The 22,241-nt window shown below is 42.5% G+C and overlaps 1 protein-coding gene across 1 annotated transcript in view; it reads right to left on the bottom strand.

The window, feature by feature from the left end:
* The window catches only part of BABAM2 (BRISC and BRCA1 A complex member 2), a 343,534-nt gene that overhangs the window by 82,760 nt on the left and 238,533 nt on the right, over window positions 1-22,241 (bottom strand). The window lies entirely within an intron of this gene.

The following is a 22,241-nucleotide window of genomic DNA, read 5'->3' as shown; positions in this document are numbered from 1 at the left end:
CCTCCCAACTGCCCTCCCCTGCTAGCCATCTTGTGGCAGCCATCTTGTGTTCACATGGGGGCAGCCATCTTTTGTGTTGGAGTGATGGTCAATTTGCATATTACTCTTCTATTAGATAGGATTTGTATTTCAATCCATTTTGTTAAATCAGCATGCTCATGTTACACATGACTAAAACTAATGATTAATAACAATTAATGAGGCTATCACACAACAGTAAAAATTAGCAAATTTTAATTGGCATGGATAAACGTCTTACCAACATTAATGGTTTGTACCCATTACTGAAACATAGACTTTTATACTCTTCATTATGCCTAATTCAGTGCTGGGCAAAGATAAGTCATCCATTAAACACCTGAAGGGCACTAAACTGAACTAATGCAACATCATGACACTGCACTGAACGCGCCACTTCTGCGGTGACCAGCTTTGTTGCCTTGGGCATCCTCGTTTGGACTTTACGTTCCTCATTTTTAGTGTGATGAGGTGGTCTAGGGCAGGCGATGCAAACTCCAGGGTCTACCCAGCCCAGACAGGGGATGTAGATGAGTGGAGAGAATAGGACTTTTTATGCACAATGGGAAGGGCTCTCTACCGCTCAACTCCAGCTGATCTCAGACATGTAGGAACATGAGCCTGGTCTGACCATAACCTAATTTTTCAAGTGAAGCCAGCAATCCAGATGATTTAATCTCTCAATTTTTAAATGGTGCCAACTAATTAAACACTTTCTAAAATACTGTGCTACCTGGTCCCATGTCTGTAGGCCAATGGGGTAGGAAGTTTGCAACTAGTTCAAATAAACGTGGATAGTCAATTCATCTATACAAGAAGGTACAATAAAAAACCAATGATCTAAAAAAAGAAAAACAAACAAAAAGAGAAAAACCACTGTTCTAAGAACTAAGACCCAACGTTGATCCAGTAATAGTTCCCATGGACTTTCATGGAGATTCCTTTCTAGTTTAAATAAACCGGCATAAGATTATTAAAAGAAATTGTTCAGAGCCTTACAGCATGCATTTCATATAGCCTTCACCTTGATTTCATCTTTCCTACTCTTACTTTCCTTTGGTCCTAACTTGTTTTTCTTATTTGAATTTTATTTTAATGTACTATATGTTTCTATAACCCCTAAACCCTCTCTATAATACTATGGAATACAAAATGACCCCTAAAATCCCTTCATGCTGTGATTATTCATTACTCAAGTCCCCACAGCTACAAGATTGTAAATGGGCCCAGCTGGTGTGATTCAGTGGTTGAGCATCAACCTATGAACCAGGAGGTCATGGTTTGATTCCTGGTCAGGGCACATGCCCAGGTTGTAGGCTCAATCCCCAGTGTGGGGCGTGCAGGAGGAAGCCAATCAATGATTCTCTCTCATCATTGATGTTTCTATCTCTCTTTACCTCTCCCTTCTTCTCTGAAATACATTTTTAAAAAAAGATTGCAAGTGGAAGCAAAACAGTTCACAGTAACAGTCTAGAAAATCGTCGCGATGTAGTCTGGAGCAGACAGGCTCAGTCTAGAGCTTGTGACACCGGAAACAATCCACATAACTACTAGTACTGAAAGGGCTCCAGACCAGCCTGTCTCCCGGCTGACTACAAATTTCTGAAATTAATCTTTCTGGTAAAAATGAGCATTATTTTTTGTTTGTTTATGGGGATGAAAACCCACAAAAAAATAAAATCCCAGGTGATGCGAGGAGTCAAGATGGAGTAGAACCATCCGCCATCGCCTTTTCCTACTCAGATGATACCTGAAAAGCACAACTCTGACAGCTGAGGGAGTGATGACAGCGCCGGACTGAGTGACATTAGTGAGTCATCCACTCTGCCACTGCACAGAACCAGCAAGAGCATCGCTCCCGTTTGCTTCCTGCAGAGGAGACACTGGGTCAGGTTTAGCCTAAACTCTGGCGAGGGCAGAAAGACTCCTGTGACTTCTTGAGAATTGGAAAGAAGGCTTTGTAGCCTGTCTTTTGCATTAAAAAGTACACAGAGGGCACACATGTAACCAGGGATGAAAAACCAATTAAGAAGAAAATTCTCTAGAACAAGAAAAAGAAATTCAATATTTACATCCTATAATTACTAGTGAAATATCTGTATAGCAAAGAGAATACCAAGACCCAGGCTTCTAATAGCTTACGCAGAGCAACAATCCTGAGCAAACTAAAATTCCAAGAAAATAAAATAACTTGGGCAATTCCCTGGAATTGATTGTGATGGGCTTTGACCTGCATAAAGTATTACAGGATAAGTTCTTAAGTACTCATTAAACTGAATATAAGGAATGAAACAGTCTGTGGGTAATCCTTGAAACGGGAAGCTCTCTCTGCTTCAGAAATACAGCCGGTACCCAAACACGACCTGTAATGACGGACGGAGGGGAGGTGCAGAGCAGCCCCGAGGCCAGCTGCTTCGCCGCCAGGCCCATCTCTCTGCACTCGCTTTTGTGATTATCAAGATGAACACTTGTTCCTAGGTGCTTTCCACATCTAATTTAATCCTCCCCACAATTCAATGAGGCAGGAACTATCGCTGTCATTTTATAGGTAAAGACATGGAGGCTCAGTGAGCAAAAGAAATTTCCCTGGGTTCACACAACTAGAAAATGGTAAGCTGAGATCTGAACTCAGGCCAGCCTGCTGCCAGGGTCCATGCTGTGACTGCTGAATCACCTGCCTCCCTGAGAGCGAGGGAGTTTTCATCTAGAAAGGGCTACAGTGAGCTGGGCTGGGACCCAATGAGACTACGGGCTTCCAGCAGCGCTCGGACCACCACCAGCGCAGGCGCAGGGACAGGCAGCCCATCTCCCCTCAGTTTTCCACAGGGCAGCAGAGCAAGCTTTCCTCTCCCTTTCGTTCAGCTCTCCAACCCAACCATCAAACAACCGGATCCACCGAATCTAGGATGTGAGGGACCAACTGCTCTGTCCTATCTAACTCTGACTTTGATGGCTGTGTAGGGTAAGCTTCAATGTGTGAAGCGCTTTAGATACTGTAAAGCAAACGTGTCAAACTCGCGGCCCACAACGAATATTTTTGCAGCCCAGCCAATATGATGGTATGTAAGAAACGTTTTAATAAAAATTTCTTAACTTAATTTTTACAATATCCTGTTATACATAATTATTAATAATGAACTACAACGTTCGCTAATGACTGATTACTATAATCGTGTTGCATTCACTTCCCTTACGCACCTTACGTGTAGGTGCACCATTTCTCTCCACTAATACTAGCAGCGAATATTTTAGTAGCCAATAGCTGCGTCATTACTCTTGTACTGACTTGTTTGGTGTGCGCAACAGGAAATATTTCGCTTTCGGAGAACAAGAAAAATAGGTTTATTTGCATTACGCTTATTAATTTGTGCAGTTATTCAGTGCCTGGTAAGTTAATGTTCAAGAAAAAATATTAATTTTTATTAAAATGTTCTATTATTTTATGTTAACGATGACTCATTTATTTCAGCCCTTTGTATTCAGCATGTCTCTATTGAAATAAACCTACGTTTCTATGAAAATTGAAGCTTTTGTTTTTTTGTGGCCCGCATAAACTTACACCTTGTTTATTTGGCCTGTGTGAGCCTTTGAGTTTGACATGCTTGCTGCAAAGGATATTTTAAGCGAGAGTGTCTTTTTAAAGGACACCTTTTGCCCCTGTATGGAACTCGGTGCAGTAGCTGCTTGGCTTGTGAGGGTACTGAACCTGACTTCCAGCGTCACACACTGATAACTGCTGCTGACTCATGTATAAATATCCGCCTCATGGGTAAATATTTAACAGCTCGCTATAGCCTGGATGCTGCCCTGATCACGCTGAATAAACAGAGTTAAGTGCCATAAAATAAAGGAGCTATTATGTTTTTAAAGGGTACAAGGTGGAGGTAAGACCTTGTGATTTCTAATTATTCAGTATTTGTGCATCAAAATACATGGGACTGAGCATGTACAACTGAAGACTCCCTCCGAGCAGAGATTCCAGGCTCACTGGGCTATCCCCAGGAAGCAGGGCTGAGCCTGACTTACCCATCAGTGGCTGGTGGCTGGCCTGGGGCCGGGGAGGGGCAGGAGGAGATGAAAGGGACCACTTGCCCTTGGTTCCTCTGATCTCTAGAGTGGTGCAGTGGGAAAGCGGGTAAAGGTGAGGAAAAGTCCATTGGTGTGGCAGAGTCTCAGGCTGAACTTGGGAGGAGAAAGTAGGGAAAAGGGTTGTTTGGAGAAAGTACTTTCTATCTCTTTCTGGACTGAAATGAATAGGAAATTAGCTGATAATCCTTGGAACTGAAACTGTAGCTATGCATCAGAAGGACAAAGCCAGAGTTTGAGAAGCCTTTCCAACAATGGGGTTAACTAGACCAAAAGGTAACCAGAAAAGCACTTCCCGTCTCATTGGCTCTAAAAGTCGCATATAAGAACTGTCTGTTAAATGTATTAATACTGTTTTCCATGCAAATACAGCGAATGGAGCCCTTTGTGAACCTTTTTCTGTTTGCAAATAGAGCATCTCTGATACTGAAGACTCGCCTTGGCTACAGTGAGAGCAGAAAGGGAATGTTTTTTAGCATTTGGACATGAAAACGACAGGGAGTCGGCCTGTCTGAAAGCCGGACTTGGGACAATGGGGTTTTGATTTTGACAGCAATTCTCTCCTCCCGAGCGGGGTTCTAACCTTACCGGCCAAATCGAGCAAACCAGAGTTGGCACTGGAGCAAATCTGAGGGCAGTGATTCTCAATTACAGTTCTTGCTTCTGCCAAGTGTGCCCTTTGGTTCCACTCAACTTTCTCGTCAGGGCAGCAGGGATAACACCATTCTCAAAAAGACCCATCTCTCTTAGGGGGTTAAAGGGTTAGAGTAACAACTGGAGTCACGTTAATATTCAAATAGCACCAAGCACTCCGAGGGAGCCTTGACTCTAACATGCCTCTGGTTTGAGTGCTGCACGTCCAAGGGTGACGTGAAGGCGCTATCAGAGGCACTGACCAGCCGTAGTGTCCCGCTTGGCCTCGGAATGGGGTCTGAGTTGCCTCCTCCACAGTATGACTCAGGGGAGTGTTGGAGGCTGAAGCATGGGAACAGGGAGCTTCCAGGTGGTAGATGGGCACAAGCTCCCACTAGCCCCCAAATGAAGAGAAACCCTAAGGAAAGGTGAGCCTTCAATTCGACAAGCACATGCTGCATGCCTAATTCTGTGTAAGGTCTCGAGTTTCCCAGTCTGAACTAGGGCACCACTGTTAATTCCCCGCAAGGCAGAAGAATGCCAGGCCTTCAAGAATCTGGGCAACTCGACAACGTCAGCGTGTGCTTCCTGGTGGCCTGCCAGGAGAGCCATTACAGTAAAACAAAAGTCACTGTTAATTTATTGAGTATCCACTTGGCCAGGCACTCTAATGGGCATTTCATTATCTCTAAACCTCATAACAACCCTGCCAAATAGACTTAATTAGCCCAATTTACAGATGAAGAAACTAAGGTTCTAAGAGTCTAAGTATCTTACCCAAGATTACTCAGCAAGTTGCAGAGATGGGACTGAATCCCTGTCTTTCTGGTTCCAAAGCCTCTGTCCTCGTGCAAGTGAAACTCGACGAGAGATTCCCTGAAGCATAGACGTAGGCCTGGACATATTAAGTCTGTATTTCCACTAAGCACACTTCACGGCATAGACCCCGTCTTCAGTTAGAGTGGTCTACCGCCAGGTCTACTCGGCAGTGGAGTACTGTATTCCATGTCTTGTTTCCCATTTTTAGAGGGACATATAAATATGGAAATGTTCTGAGACAATGATAAATATGATTAAACACTCAGAAAATGTTCCTCTGGAACAAAGTCTAAAGAAGTTGACATTGCTAAGTTAAATTACTTAGAAGGTCATGGAATTATTAAATAGAGTAATTTAAAAATGTGAATGCATACTATATGAATAACTCAAATCTTCTCGTTGCTTAGGGACAGTATATATGAAGAAAGTTTAAAAGACAACATGAGGAATTTAGCTGGAAAATGAAATTTCCACAAAATGGAGCAGTGAATAATGGCTCCATTTTCGGAGCATTCTGTACAGGCACTGTACTAGGTGCTTTGCCTATACCAGTGGTCGGCAAACTCATTAGTCAACAGAGCGGCAAACCGTGGCTCGCGAGTGTGGCTCACGAGCCGCAGTTTGCCGACCACTGGCCTATACGATATCATCTCTTCTTCACACTCATCTATGAGAAAGGTGTTGACCCATTTTGCAGACGAGAAGGCTGGAGCTTAGAGAAACAACACAACCTCTCTAAGGTCACATAGGTGGTAAATGGTGGAGAGGCATCGAAATCCAGGTCTCTCTGACCTAAATCTACCCACTGTCAGGTCTTCAGTTACACTTTTGTGACTTCTGAATCCTGGTCAGGCCCTGCCATCTGGTCCCACATGTGCCGATTCATCAGGCTCCTTCTGGCTTGGGTGTTTCGGGCAGATACCCGGGCTGATTGAGCTCCCGAGGCTGCCTCCAGAAACATTTATTGAACTTATTTAGGTACCTGAACTGAATGATTGGAACCTTTTTCATTCCAGGCAAAGGAACCCCTGGAAACCTGGAAGAACTCTGAGGGCCAGAGGACCACTTTCCAACACAGAGGAAGTGGAATGCAAGCAAGAAAGCTACACTGAAAGCAATTCACATGATGGGAATATTGTAATTGCAAACAGAATGTATCTAATGACATGAACACTAACCAAGCTTTTGCTCAGATATGTGTATTTTAAGTTTGTTAACATCTCAAAAAAGCCTTTAAGGGACAGTATTCTTAACAGATGTCCACCAGAAGAATTGTTAGCATGTGGAAAGCATTTAAAGTAAGCTCCCTAAAACAACAATCTTAGCAGATGTTCTACTAGGATTTGGAATGAACTATTTATAATGATACCCGGCCACGCAAGATGAACAGGCTAAGGGAGAAAAAAAAGCCTTTTTCCTCTTGTTATATTAAAAAACTTTTTTTAAATTCATTTCAGAGAGAGAGGGAGAGAGAGAGAGAGAGAAAGAGAGAGAGAGAGAGGGAGAGAGAGAGAGAGAGAGAAAGAGAGAGAGAGAGAAACTGATTTGTTGTTCCACTTATTTATACATTCACTGGTTGTTTCCTGTATGTGCCCTTACTGGGGATTGAACCCACAACCTTGGGAAGGAGGTCCCGGCAGGGCCCCCTCTTGTTGCATTTTGATCTTTGGCCTATTAAAGTTGATTGCATCACAATTTCTTTAAGAAGTGGAGCTATTTCAAATTCCAGTCAAGGTTGAGGCTCCAAATGAATGACTTTACTGCTCTGCTATTAACATGTAGAGTTACTTTTCCTATGAATTACCGTTAAAACATATTTACTGAAAATGATCAACACATACATATTTCAAATCATCACGCACATTTTAAATATCCTACAATTTTGTAAATTTTACTTCAATAAAGCTGGAACAAAACAATGCCTATAATAGTTACCAGACTAAACCCATAGCATTTTTCTAACTTCCACCTCCTCCTTGCACACAGGTTTTAATGGTGGTCAAAGGAAGATGCAGAGAATTAGGAAAAAATCCCTCTGCCTGACTAGGACAGAGAAGGGTATCCAACTGATTCCTGCTTACTGATATCTCTGACATTACTGTCTAATGCTGTTTATGGTCTCTGTGCTCAATGAGCTGGAGCTGGGCTTGCATGCATGCATGTGTACACACACACACACACACACACACACACACACACACACAGGGGATGAGATGACCCAGGGTACTGGTACACAGGACTTGACAAGTTGTTTCCAAAGTGCTACTCAGTTGACTTTTTACAATAGCCTTACAAAGTAGGTAGCAGGTGTCAATATACTCATTGTAGAGATGACACCACTGAGGCCTGAGATGGATAATTTCCCCAAGGTCTTAAAACTAGAAACAGTAAAGCTGGGATTGTAAATTTTTTTCTGCACTAGCAGTTCGCACGATTGCATAAGAATAATCTGGAAAGCTGGTTAAAGATTCACATATCAGGCCTCACTGGGAAACTGCATTTTACCAGGTTCCAGAGTGGATGCAAGTGCAGGGGTTCTCCATACCACTGCCCTGAGCTTCATTCTGCTATGTACAACAGGGACCGGGAATGAGGGAGGGTGTGGTAAAAGCAAATGTTTTCCATCCCATAGGCATTAGGTCACTGACTATATGAGAGGGACTATGGACAACAGGAAGGTAAAAAACAAACAAAAACAAACAAACAAACAAACAAAAAAACATAGCCATGCTCTTCAGGAGTCTAATATCTAGTATGGGACATTTATGGAAACAACCAGAAAAAAAGGTGACCACTGTTAAGTGTAGACATGGACAGAAGGAAGTACATAGTTACATGCTGGTAACCAGAAGGCAGGGCAAAGAAACTGTCAAGTCAACATGGGCTGGAGTGAAGAGGACACAGAGACTACTTAACAGGCCCGGCACTGGATCAACTGCTTGGGAACTCAATGAACAGCAGACCAATGATAAAAACGCATTTCATACTTCAGGCTGCCCAAGATATCTTTTCTGAAATAGCCATTGTGAAAAGGAAGGCCTTAAGGGTGTTGGATAGGGGTTGGGGAAATTTTTTCAGTAAAGAGCCAGGTAGTAAGTGTTGCTGGCTTTACAGCCATAAGGTCTGTTACAACTGCTCTGATGCTATAGCACAAACACTGCCACAGACAATATCTAAACCAGGCGTCCTCAAACTACGGCCCGCGGGCCACATGCGGGTGTTTTTGCCATTTTGTTTTTTTACTTCAAAATAAGATATGTGCAGTGTGCACAGGAATTTGTTCATAGTTTTTTTTTAAAACTATAGTCCGGCCCTCCAACGGTCTGAGGGACAGTGAACTGGCCCCCTGTTTAAAAAGTTTGAGGACGCCTGATCTAAACAAATGAGCACATCTGTGTTCCAATAAAATTTTATTATGAACACTGAAATGTGAATTTCACATAATTTTTACGAGTCACAAAATATTATTCTTTATATGTTTTTCTAATTGTTTAAAAATGTGGAAAGCAGCCCGGCGGCATGGCTCAGTGGGTGAATGTCAACTCATGAACTAGGAGGTCACAGTTCAATTCCCGGTTAGGGCACATGCCCAGGTTGCAGGCTCGATCCCCTGTGGGTGTGTGCAGGAGGCAGTGGATCGATGATTCTCTCATCATTATGTTGCTCTCTGTCTCTCTCTCCCTCTCCCTTCCTCTCTCTGAAATCAATAAAAACACATTTTAAAAAATGTGAAAAGCATTCTTAGCTTGCAGGACATGAAGCAGGCTGCAGGCCAATTGGGCTACCGCGCTGTAGTTTGCTGACTTGATTTAACAGGATCAGTTCTACAGATGCTGAAGGCAGGCGAAAATACCCAGCGAGAATCGGGTACAAAGGCCTACGTTAGTTAACAAAAATGAAAAGCGGGTAGGTTGAGGTGAACAGGAGGCAATCTCGCGGACTGACTGTGGGAGATCGCGTAACATTGGATTGGAACTCCAAGAAAGAGCTATTTATATGATTTCGAATGAAGCTTGAGGCATATTCTGGTGCTTTCTACTTCTATGTTAGGTGAAAAAGCTGCCTACAAAAGTCTTCCTCCCACCCAAAATACTAGCTGTTAGCTGGTGACTGATCCTCAGAAATAATAAGATGAATCATATATGCTCTTTTCACAGTGCAAAAAAATATAATTTTAAAACTCCGAAAATGTCACTTTGGGTAGTCACCAGCCGCACAATAGGAAAGCTGGCCAGCCTGAAAATTGTAAATAAATCCAAGCCTGTCCCAGCTCGGAAGCCTTCTTCCTCATTTAGATTCCAATGCTCGTTTTAGGACTCCAAGGTTGGCTGGTGTTAAAAAGTGTTGGGCCCCATAATCGGATGGTGGAAGGCAGCCTTCGTTCTCCACCCCTTTGCCCTGGGGCCCTACTTGGTTCACCTGGCTGTTCTCGGTGACCCCCACGCTCAGCCTTGCTGTTCTCAGGCAGCTGCTTGAGCCACCTCAGGCAGCTGTGGCCTCCCTGCCTGTGAGCCCTGCCTGGGGTGGCCTGCAAGGGCGGGCTGGCGGCAGGCTCAGGCTTTACCGGCACAGCACCACGGCACGGGGGAGCGGAGCCCCGTGTCTGCTTCTTCCTGCTTGCAGAAACAGGTATCTTTGTCTTTGATCCTTAAGCTCTGTTTTCTTTCTCTTGTTACTAAACAGTTCACTCCCTATCTCCCCCTGGCCCCTCCCTCGCCCTTTTTTGCAACTTCATCATTTTTCCACATTGCACCGTTTGGCACAGGAGAAGGAGGGAACCACATCAAATAAAGGAATGTAACCACAAAAGCTGCCTTGAGAAGCAAGGCCCCCAGGATTTTTTTTTTTTTTTTGTCAATTTACCGTTTTTAGATGTGTTCTCCCATAATCAAATCCTCCCTATCGTGTTAACAATGTGGTGGTGTGTCAATACATTGGAATTCTGCTTCAATCAGCAACCCAGAGTTTAATAGGAAAATTAAGCAACAAAATGTTGGTCTTACTGTTAACCTTGAGCTAGGCCTGTACTTAGGGTGGGATGCTGACTTCTAGATGGTTCGCAGGCCAAGCCTTCAGAGTTCTGTGGGAGCTCAGGGCTGTCAGCAGAGGCCTAAAGTGGGGTCACCAGCATTATGCACGTCTGCCACTGCGAGAGGGACCACCACTCCAAGTAGCACAGACTGAAGCACGAAGCACCCCCATTTTAGTAAGCCAGAGAAAGTGTAGATTGAATTCGCTTTCAGAAACGTCAAGTTCACATTCAGCTTACTTACTGGCAGCAATTCCCGGGTTTGGCTCTGCGACACCCAAGTTATCACAAAAGGGCTGCGTAAAGTTCAAGTGGGTTTTTAAAAATTAAAAACATGTGTCAATATATAAACCATTTAGGGACAACAATAAGGTGCCACAATTCCAAACGTTGGGAAGTCACCACTCCGTGTCCTCGGGATATGTGTTATAGTTAATGTTTAACAACAGCTGGCTAATATTCATCGCAGATGAAAACACCAGTTAGAGGGCGAGCCCTTTTGATGTTGTGATTTTATCTTTTGTGACTAACCTGGAAGTATTTTTGTTGTTGTTTGGGTTTGGTCCACATGGAGTAGGCACATGCCATTCTGGTTAATGATGGAAACCCGCCTGCTGTTGAACATCACCTATAGCCGATGTAAGCAGTCACCACACAGCCACTAGGCAGTGCTTCCCCACCTCCACCTGCCCCAGCAGCCCCAAGGAACGTGGTATCTCTCCCAAGAGTCTCTTAGGGAGAAGCGGGGGGAGAGAAGAAATATCTCTTTTCCCATCCCTGTTCTAGGGTAGCATGTTAGAATCTTAAGGCAGAGAAGTGTGAGATTTGGGGGTGGGGGGGACAAAAAACACCAACCCAATAGCTGGTTGTGATATGAACCAACAGGATAGATTTTGCAACTGCCCCCACCCCAGCATGAGAACCACTGTGTCTGGAAGGAGGAGTCTTGTATCCTAGAGGTCGAAGCCCTTCTCAACTCCCTAATAGGAAACTGCTGTCAATTTTGGCAATACTCAGCCTGCCCGAGCTCCACCTCTCAGAGTAAATCACCTATGTCCAGTTGCCCATCGATCTTCCTGCCCCTGTTCTGGCTCCTCCTCCCTGCCCCTCACCACAGCTGCCCAACAGGACAGGGTGTGATACAGGCAAGGCAGTAGGGCGATGAGGGGAGGTGGGACTGCAGGCAGGAGCTTGCTCAGAAGCACTCCCTCTCCTCTTTCTGCTGATACAGCTGAGCTGCCTGGCCCTGGTGCAGCTACTGCCCCAGGAAATGTCCACAAATGTGCGTACAGGATGTCAGCAGACTACAAATCAGGACCCCGACACTAGTGGGGGTGCAGCTCCCCATCACAAATCACCAGCCATCCAGGTGGTAAGCTCCCAACACCACCTGAACACAGGAGCCTTCTCAGGAGCATGAAGGGGAGAGGGGAGCGAGAAAAAGGTGAGGAAAACGATGTCTGGGGATCTGAAGAGGTGAGGGATTGAGGAGGCTATATGCACAATCAGAATTTTAACAAAAATGCCAAGTATTCAGTAGATCCCTGTCATTTAAAAACATTATCTTACTAAATAGTTTACTTACTAATGGAGAAAGTGGAGTTCAGTTCTGTTAATGCCCATCTGTTCAAAATTGGGAGCCTGTTTCTAAACAGCGTAATTTATTTACCTGTTATCTTTTACTTAAAAAAAATATCCATAGGTTTAAATACTATTTTTATCAAATTCTCTAAAATAGATGATTCAAAACAGTCACGACAGTAAGCGAGGGCCAGGGCGGCCTGCGGAGAAGCAGCAGGAGGCCCGTCGCTCAGGAGGAGTGGAGGGTCCCAGCTCAGGGAAACCTGTGTTGGGGGGAACTTGATAATCCAAAAGGCAGAGGTGCTTGTTTTCTATAACCCAGTGGCACGGATGCAACAGAAGAAGAAAGGGTTGGTCAGGAAGGGATCAGGTTCTGGTAAATGTAGTTAAGACAATGCCAATTGAATGGGCTAACTATAATTGAGGTTGGCTTAAAACCACACTTTCTTAGTTGCTCCAGAATTTTGATTTTCCTAAGCTTTCAAAACCAAAACACTCAAAATTTATTAACAGAGCAACATGAATGGCACAGAGAGGAATGTAAACACAATCTACTGAAAAAGCTGCGTGGCTGCTGACTCCTGACTGCAGTGTGAATGCATCAACACCGCATCCGTGGCATCGATGAACCTGCAGTAATTTCACCACGCTCACAGCTCACGCACAAGAACAGGCTGCATGGACCTCTTGGTGGATTCAGTGCAAGACACTCTTAACGCTCAGAAATCCTGGTACTCCCCCAAAATAACAATCCCAGAGAAGTCTAGGTGGATAGTCTTTGAGGAGAAAGGCAGGGAGGGACCCACAATTTCTGGGCCACCTGGCAAATGCTTACTTAGCAAAGATGCAGGGCTCAGTCATCCATCAAAGAGCTTCTGGCCCTCAGGAGCGCCCCAGGCTCCTGTCAGTACCTCTCTTTCCCAATCAACCAAGACTGCTCAACACGGCTGCAGTGAACTCAGGGAAACTCACTTTCTGGATGCTAACTCATTTCTCTAGAAACCAACCTCAGATCAGGGTTACTTCAGAGCAGGGGGAGCCCTTAAGCTCACTTACATCACATCCTTGAACTATTAAGCTGCAGCCATGCTCATAGCCTGAGCAGAACCATACCAACTGACCCCTAGACTCAACATACGGATCAGGCGTATTGTAGAGAGGGGAACCACCTCAGAAGGGTGAGGACTAACACCAAATGCTAGACAGATAAATGGCAAGCTCATATGGGTAGGACCAAAAGACAAGTGTAAACAACAACTTTCAAACAACTGAAATAGCTGCTGATTGAAGAGTTGAATCCAGTAGAGTGGAACTTCCCAATGGAGGATCATGCAGCCACGAGAAAGAATGAGATTGACCTATAGGTCCTGATTTAGAATAATGGCCATGATATATTGTAAAGAGAAAAAGAGAGTTGTAGGATAGTATATAATACATCATACCATTTTTATGGTAAAACCCAAACTGGGTGAAAGGGACAACATTGTGAAAATACTAAATCTACATATCTGGCATTTCCAGCAAATCATACTCCCTCCCCACCCCCGCCTTCTCATGGAGGTGAAGACTTGAGGCTTCTTGTGCTGAGGAAGAGGGTGGTACCACCCAGGTGAGAGAAGCCCCAGCATTGGAAAGAAGGATATGGCCCGGAAGAGCACCCCGCCCCCAAAGGAATGGAAAGAAACTGGCAGAAGGGGGAGATCCAGAGAGGACAGGGCCTGCCTGGGTGTCTCAGAGACCTTCTGTGCGCCTCAGTGGAGGGAGGGAGAGATAGGCAGATAGACATGCAGTGGTGGTGAAAGGCTAGTTCTAGATTATCTGAGGAAAATCCAAATGGAGAGGGGTTTTAATTCCACTCCCCACTTGCAGATGAGGAGATCATTGTTGTAGAATAACTTCTAGAGTCAGAGGGAGCATCAGCAACACAAAAGGATGACATTTTACCTTGTACACTTTGCTCTTTGGGGGTACTGGAATGGGGGGTTACAATCAGCATATACTACTTCTGTAGGAGAGCAATAAGTGAATGCAAAGGATAGAGGGTGTTGAACTTGGTGAGTGAAGGTGTAATGGGAAGGGCAAAGACCAAATGAATGAAGTGCCTGAGCAATGTGCAGACTATTTCATAGTTTGGTTTGGGTCTGTGGTTGGGAACCTAAAATTCCCACGGGTTTTGGGATTCCATATTACTGATCTGAATTCTATTTAGAATAACAGTAACAACAGTTAACACATATTGAGCACTTTCTATGAGCCAGGCATTGTATCAAAAGCTTTCACTTATTAGCTCTAATCAATCCTTACAAAAGCTCTGTGAGGTTGAGGTATTTTACAGATAAACAATAAGGCTTGGCAGGTTAAGTAACGGACTCAATTAATTTATCCAGTAAATGATGGACACTGGGTTGAACCAGGCCAGTGGTCGGCAAACTGCAGCTCTCGAGCCACATGCGGCTCTTTGGCCCCTTGAGTGTGGCTCTTCCATAAAATACCACGTGCGGGCGCGCACGTACAGTGCGATTAAAACTTCTTGGCCCATGCGCAGAAGTCGGTTTTCAGCTCTCAAAAGAAATTTCAATCGTTGTACTGTTTATATTTGGCTCTGTTGACTAATGAGTTTGCCGACCACCGAACCAGGCCATTGAATTCCGGAAGCCACATATTTCACCACCACTCCACACCCTGCCCCCTCTAATCTGGCCCCAACATCTGGCTGTGGGGACTTTAGCACCCACTTAGCTTTTCTGGTGTACAGTTTCCTTATGTGCACAATGAGGATGGGACCAAGTAACTCTCAAGTATATTTTAGTTCCATTGTTCTACTCTGGCCTAATGCAGTACTGTGGACAGGAAGGTAGCTATTTAGATTCAGAAAGCCAAGAGCATATTTTATTAAAGAAAGCCTTAAAAGAACACCTATAACAATGGAAAGATCCAATCTTAATGTACACACTTTGCTAGCACCAAGTTAAGAACTGGTGGGTAGTGGTGAAAGCATATTATTCAGAAGCAGAGGTCTAGGTGCTGGGAAAGGGAGGGTACGAAATTCAGGAAAAGCAGGAACACAGCCAGGACTGTCCAGTGCGATTTTTCTCACCAGCCTGGGTGCACTGAAGTCCCTGCTGCCAGTAGCAACACAGTTTCATTTTGTAACAGGGGCACTCGGTCATTAAGCCCTTCATGCGTGCTTGGCTCCTCAACAGGTTGCCCAGCCCTTCAAGCACTGTCGTCCAGGTCCTGTTACTACTACATGCTCTTCTTAGCGCCCCCTCTTGACCACAAGCCTATTCCATTTAGCTAAACATGACACCATCTCTCACTGAATAGCTTCTTTGCTTGCAATCCTCTGCCTGTCTTCTCTGATTAAATAAAGGTAAGCTCCCCGCAAATGACTTATCAATTACAAAGACAGAATTAGTAATGTCATTGTAAAGAAACCTCGTAGACACCGCTAAACCAAGTGGACCAGGTTGGCATCCTCAATCCTGGGACAAACTGCCATCCTGGGTCCCTGGGTCTGATGCCCTCAGGACACAGCATGTCTGCAGCACTGCTGCCCCAAACTCATCACCTGAATCTCAACACGAGGGAGCACCAAGTGAACCCCAACCAAGGAACACAATAACTGATCTGTGCTCTTCAAAGCTCTCCAGATCAAGAAAGAGAAGAAAGATGGAGACACTGTTCCAGACTAAAAAAATAAAATAAAGAGACATGATGACTGAAGACAATGTGTGATCCTGACTGGATCCTGGACCAGGGTGAAAATAGCTGAAAGGGTATTATTGGAACAACCGACAATTAGAGTACAGACTGTGGATTAGATGACAGTACTGTGCCAATTATACGTTTCCTGATTTGAAAGCTGCACTGTGGCTAGGTAACAGAATGTCCGTGTGCTTAGGAAACATTCTGAAGCATTTAGGGTAAAGGGCATCATGTCCCCAACTTGCTCTCAAATGGCTGAGTTAAAAGATAATAATAATAATAATAATAATAATAATATAAATATAAATACATAGGAGGCTAAGGTGAATGGGGCAAATATAAACAACTGGTGAAACTGGTTAAAAGATATAAGGCAGCTCCTCATTCTCTTCTTGTAACTTTTTCTCGTAAGTTTAAATATGAACAGAAAAAAAAAAACCATCCCCCAAAGAACCTATAAATTACCTTTCAATTCTCATGCTTATATTAGATCCACTGTTATATGAAACACAAAGAGAATTTGGGGGGAAGAAAACGTAAGTTCAATGAGCTTAATTTCTTCTAATGTAAATGCAATATACAGCTGGCTAGGTGCTTTTCAACGCATGCTGCTAATATGTGATATAATACCTTGAATATAGTAAGTTAGCAATAAGTATCTGTGGACTGAGCATCAAGCAATTTATTTTTAGAAGGAAATTCAGCATCCCAAATAAAAGCATGAAGATACATAACATCATATGAAATAAGAACTTTAAACAAAAAAAGCTTAAAGTATAAACAAGCCATAAAAATGGGGTGGTTAAGAGCACCTTGCTCTGGAATGGGACGGGCTATAAGGATCTGAAGTCCACTTTGGCCATGTAGTATACTGACCGTGGGGCAAGTTGGTTAAAACTTCCCTGAGCCTCAGTTTGCTCACTTGTGAAATGGGGATAATAAAGATCACAAGGCTACTTTCAAAATGAATTAAAGGTTCATAGAAAGTATTTAATGAATGCCTCACACATAGTTTTAAATGTTATTATCACTGAGTTCTAACACTCATGTACCTTTGTTTCTTTTATAATAAGAAGAATCAACATATAAACCAAAGTAAAAAATTAATTCATTTAGTGGATATCTACTAAAATGCTTGAAAACACACACACTTTTAATGAACTTAAGAAATCAATGCTCTGGAGGAAAGTACAGCTGAAGGGTTCCTGTTAAACTTTCTAGGTCACTAGTGTAATGGGCTCCTCCTTCTCCCTCCCCCACCCAAGACTCCACAACTTTAGACATGTTTCCTCAAATAGAGACTTGCTTAAACACGCAAGGCTTCCCGCTTCCCCTACCGTAGGCCCACTGTCTATTTTCTAGGATGGCCACCTGTATCTTTCTGGTCAAACTAAAACTGTTTCTTTAAGATTCTAAATTCCATCTATCCAGCCTCCTTGCTCACACTACAGTTCAGCTGAGCACGAAAAAGGCTCTGACTGAACAAAGGATTATTGACCTCCACATAGCACTTCTGAATATAGATCATTTCTCACACATAAAATGCCTTCTGGCCATTATCTCTGCCCAACCATCTCCATCTCCATCATCTTTTCCAAAACACATGAGTGCCAGTCCATGAAGCCTTTCTTTTCTCCTCATTTTAATCACTTTTTCTTTCCCAGTAATATTTTTTTTGGCCTTGTTAGAGAACTGCACAATAAGCAAGTGATTTGCTATTAATCTATTTAAAATAGAAAAGGATAATTGAAAAGAAATTATATCAATTGCTGAGCATCAAAGCTGATCACTATAAAATTTATCACTCTTTTCTTCATTCATTCAAGAAATAATAGGCATGGTAGAGAAGGAGATTATGTAAAACATAATGCAATAACAAAATAGTACTAAAATGACAGAAAAAAGCAGAAAGCACTAAGAAGAAAATAAAATATAATGTCAAAAGAGCATAACTGGATGCGGGAAGGTCTTGGGAGGGAGCTTCAGGGAATGCCTCTCAGGAAATCAATTTAAACAGACCGATTGATAAGGTGGAGCCAAACAAGTAAACATCTGGGGGAAAGAGTCTTTCTGGTAGTGGGAACAGCAAGGGCAAAAGCCCAAAGGTGGCCATGGGCCCTGGGTGCTTGAAGCACAGAACGAGGCCAATGTGGCCACAGCGGAGGGCACCAGGGGGACGCGGAGGAGAAGGTCAAATATGCAGTCAGGTGCCGGATCATGAAAGTGATGGCACAATGTTTGGGTTTTATCCTTAATCCTTGAGAGGGTTTCATATTGCTTCTTTATTCTTATGGTAGATAGTTCATGGGTTTCTATGAGTGCTTCACATAAAAGTAGGTGCTTAATAGATGCTTGTTGGGGCATCAATTGGAAAAGAAGCTCGGAGAGAAATGGAGCCAATGATTTAAGATCTTGGATTACGGTTTCTGTCACCAACACGTACATGTGCTTCACCAACCTTAACTTGAGGTCAATAGGTCTGTTATACCGCATGAAAACAGAGTTGTCATGGCAACTCTAATTAGATGGTTTTCTTTCCAAGAAGGATGAACCAAATACTGCACTTACAGGCTGGTTTGGTTCTCTAAAATACCTGCAAGGGCTGCAATCCTCTACAAGTTGAAACATTTAGTACAGGGAGCGCCCCATTACCGACAGAGTGGGTTCCCAGAGCTGGCTTGTTTGTGAGGAGTTTAGGGAATGCATTTTCCTTTAGAAACAATGTTGTCAAGGAGGCTAGACTCTTAGGCCAATCCACCAAAGTTTTTAAAAATTCACGAAGGGGCAGACATACTGTAAATCTGCACTGAGAAAATAAGAGAAACGAATTCTTTTGAAATGAAGCAATTAAAAATTAAGCTGGTGCTTTTAATTTCTCTTGATGCTGTTATTTGAAGAAAAGAAGGTTTAATTAGAATAAAATGAGAAGAGAAGTGGAATATTTAGTGGAGATTCTATTAAGGAATTCTGGGCACCATCAAGGCTTTTAGAGGTTAATGTCACTAATTTTTTTTATTATTATGACTTTCAATTCAGGTGTCTCTCATATGGCTTAGTCATGATCATAATCACTTTTGGCTCATAAGTAGTTGAGTACACCATTAGGAGAAGCTGTCCTGAGGTTGCTGGCCTTTGCTGAGGTTGTCTATGGAAGTGGAAGACATTAAAGAGAAAGATGGCCTGAAATAGAATTAGGAGACCTATAAGAAACTGAAAAAGTAAAATGAAAGAAAGAAAAAGAGGAAATGCATTCAAGAGCAGGCAAGATTGGTGAGGTAGAAACTGGTTCACCTAGGACAGCTGGATTTTTACCAAAAAACTGGGAAGAAACAAGGAGAGAGAGGAAAGAGGGAGGGAAGGAAGGAAGGAAGGAAGGAAGGAAGGAAGGAAGGAAGGAAGGAAGGGCCAGAGACTGACTGGTCTTGGATGGGTAGAAGTTTCCATTCATTTATTCAAACATATGGGATGTTTGAAAATTAAATGGTACCCTTCTAAGATTGAATCTGCACTTCATATAATGCTGTCTCATTCCAAATGCCCAGCACGGCACTTAAAATATGAGAGTTTAATAACTTATCGTGAAATATGTGAATGGTGCAACAAGAACAGCTAACATTTATTAAATGCCTGAAATGTGTTAAGCATTATACTCATTTAATCCTCACAACATGAGATAATTATTAGCCCCATTCATAGATAAGGAAACTGAGGCTTAGACAGGTAGTTTGCTTGAAGATACACATAGGTAGAAAATGATGAAGGCCACATTAGAACAAAGTCTGAGTCCAAAAATGCCTGCTCTTAACCTCTCTGCTCTATATCTACCTCAAAGGCCAGACATTCAACAAGTATCTGATCAATTCCTCTTGACATATATCAATGGAGAACTAGTAGTAACATGAATTAATATTCCAAATTGCTTTCTCTGGAATCTTCCTTTATATATATATATATATATATATATATATATATATATATATATATATGTATATATATATATTATTTTTAAACATTCATAATCTGGTCATGAAGACTCAAAGTTCAAGCTTTTTTATATATATTTTATTGATTTCAGAGAGTACTCATTGTTCGGCTGCCTCCTGCATGCCCCCTACTGGGGACTGACCCCACAACTCGGGCATGTATCCTGGCGGGGAATGGAACCATGACCTCCTGGTTCATAGGTCGACGCTAAATAACTGAGCCACACCGTCCAGGCTAGGTTGCCATATTGCATTACTGGCAATATGAAGCCTGCAATGAGTACTTGGGGAAAGCAGCAGTTACAAGATAGATTTCATTTGCCTTTCATTTGCCAAATTATATAAGCAAATCAGTAGATGCAGACAAAACATTTGATTCATGATAAAGAATATCCAGCAAACTAGGAATAAAGGAGAACTTCCTCATATCGATAAAGAACATTTACAAAAACCCTATAGCAAACATTGTATTTAATGGTAAAAGCCTGAATGCTGTCCCACCTAGGATCAGAAAAAAGGCAAAATGTCTGCGTACACTACTCTTATTCAACATAGCACTGGAAGTCCTAGCCAATGCAATAGGGCAAGAAAATAAAATGAAAGGCATACAGATCAAAAAGGAAAGATAAAACTGTCCTTACTTGCAGATAACATGATTATATATCTAGAAAATCCCAAGGAATCTGCAAAAAGCTCACAGAACTACTAATGCACAAATTCAGCAAAGTTGTAGGATAAAAGATCACCATACAAAAAGTAATCATACTACTATAAACTTGCAATGAATATTGAAATCAAGATTAAAATTACAATACTATTTATAATTGCTCTCCAAAATTAAATTAAATACATAAATACATACCTACCTAAGTGTAATGCTAATACAAAAAGCACAAAAGAGTTCTGTCATAATGGTCACATAAAACTATACATCAGATAAAGTTGCATACACACCACAAATGAATGCAGAGTAAAAAGATGATGAAGAGAGGATAGATGGAGGAAGTTATGACAAAAATGTTAAATATGGAGGATGACTATCTGGAGTCCATATTATGTTCTCTGGTTTTGTGTACACTTGAAAACTTTCTTTAAAAATTTATTTTAAAGTTCCAACCTAATTCAGCATAAAGATAGTAGTTGATCTCTTGAAGTTCTCCAAACCAACCTTACTACTATCTTTTTTTGTGACCACAGGACATTCAGATAACATTAGAATGAAATTCTGTAGTACCCTCTGAAAGTTTTGGCTACTATTTGCTCAGGAAATACAAACTCATTTTATTATCAATCCAAGAAAAGTATGGTAAGCCTGAAGAACCAAATCATATATATTTCATTCTTAAAACAGATTTAAAATATTTGAATTGTCTTTACTACCACTGTCCTTCATTTGCATAATAAATTAAGGATTAACACTGAGATGAAATCACTTTATATCTCTGTCTCCAAAATGTTCTGCTTAAGTGTTTAAACATTGTGTTTAAGAGAAATATAATCATTTTAAGAAATCTGCTATGAGAAAGTACTTTTTTATCTATCCTTTCGGAGATTCCTTTCTAAGGGATGGCCAAAAGTATTTAATGACTAAGCTTTGCTACCGTACTTCAGTTTCATGGAACACCTAACCCAGGAGCTTCAGTTGACACTATTAGGAGGAGGGATGCTTGCTTGCCTTTGCTTTTCCTTTCTCTTACATTTTATAATGCTCTAACGGTAAAAACAGAAAATCCTTTTTCGTTAAAAAAAAAAATAATCACTAGAGCAGATGCTTTTAGCATCTTTCTCTTTTCTTAAGCTACAAAGGTAAAACTATCTTCTGCTACCACCTTTGCTGCCTGGCAAATTCCAAGGCCTTCTTTAATACCTAGCTCAACCATCATTAAGTCTCATGCTTCCCACAATCTGACACTGTAGTTATTACAATACTAGAGGCCCGGTGCATGAATTCATTAATGGCTGGGTTCCGGCTGGCCTGCCCCAATGGGGGCCAATCGGGGCCAGGCCGGCGGGGGTGGGGGGCCAATTGGGGTCGGGCTGGCTGGGGGGAGGGGCCATGGAAGGTTGGTGGGGCTGATCGGGGCCCTGATCGTGCTGGTTGGCTGCCGCAGTGTGCATGATAGTGACTGGTCGTTCCGGTCATTCTGTCGTTCCGATCGCTTGGCTTTTATATATATAGATTATTGACTATGTCACCTAACTAGCACTCTCTTCTATTCCTCTAGTGTACTTTGTTCATAACTCAAACACAGCACTTTCTACAGCGTAGCATAATTTACTATTTCAAATGTTGTTCTCCCTCCCTAGGCTGTGAGTACCTTAAGGGTGGAAACACCTATTTCTTATTTATCTTTGTAACTACAGGACCTGGCTCCATTCCAGAC

Source organism: Cnephaeus nilssonii, assembly GCF_951640355.1.
Source record: "Cnephaeus nilssonii genome assembly, chromosome: 15".
Classification (NCBI taxonomy): domain Eukaryota; kingdom Metazoa; phylum Chordata; class Mammalia; order Chiroptera; family Vespertilionidae; genus Cnephaeus; species Cnephaeus nilssonii.
This window is presented reverse-complemented; position numbering and strand designations above follow the sequence as displayed.